Here is a 659-nt window from a genome sequence, read left to right as displayed (position 1 = left end):
TTCAAGTCTTTGTGTTATCTCTCTTTGTACACTTCAAATTGAACCCATCAATATTTGCATAAACTGTCACAGATTATATCCGTGACATAACAACTAGTACAATACTTCTTCTCTGGTCTTTGCAACGTCTATCTTTAGGGGTCATTATAAATGTATTTTTAATTGAATGATAACTGGCAATAAAAGATCTCTCAAATATCTGATCATTTGCTTAAGAGTCTTAGGCTATGTACACACGTGCAATGGTTTTATAATCGGCTCAGGGTTGATATCGGATGAGAATCTGGCATGTGTACAGTGCTCATCCTCTGAACGACCGTCCTGGCGGATCCACGGATGAGGAAAGATCGGAATGCAAGTGAAGAGGAAAGAGCAGGAGGGTGCTGCTCCATCATTCTTCCCCCTCCCCTGTCCATAGAGCAGAACGGTGCTGTATGCTACATCCCCAAGGTAAACTGTCTGCACCAAGTAGTTTTGGTCCTGCACCTAACTTTCAGCCTTCTCCCTTCTTCTCCACGCCCCCTGCATTGACTTACTGTACATCCCTTCTCCCATTATCAAGTCTTATTCTTTACATAACTTCCCTATCAGCTTTGTGTAAGGTCTCAGGTGAAATGACAATGCTTAATGGCCAATGAGCATCTGGTCTGTACCTGACT

The sequence above is a fragment of the Pyxicephalus adspersus genome, chromosome 3 (assembly GCF_032062135.1).
Source record: "Pyxicephalus adspersus chromosome 3, UCB_Pads_2.0, whole genome shotgun sequence".
In the NCBI taxonomy this organism is placed as follows: Eukaryota; Metazoa; Chordata; class Amphibia; order Anura; family Pyxicephalidae; genus Pyxicephalus; species Pyxicephalus adspersus.
The sequence above is the reverse complement of the archived record's forward strand: the minus strand, read 5'-3'. Positions refer to the sequence as shown.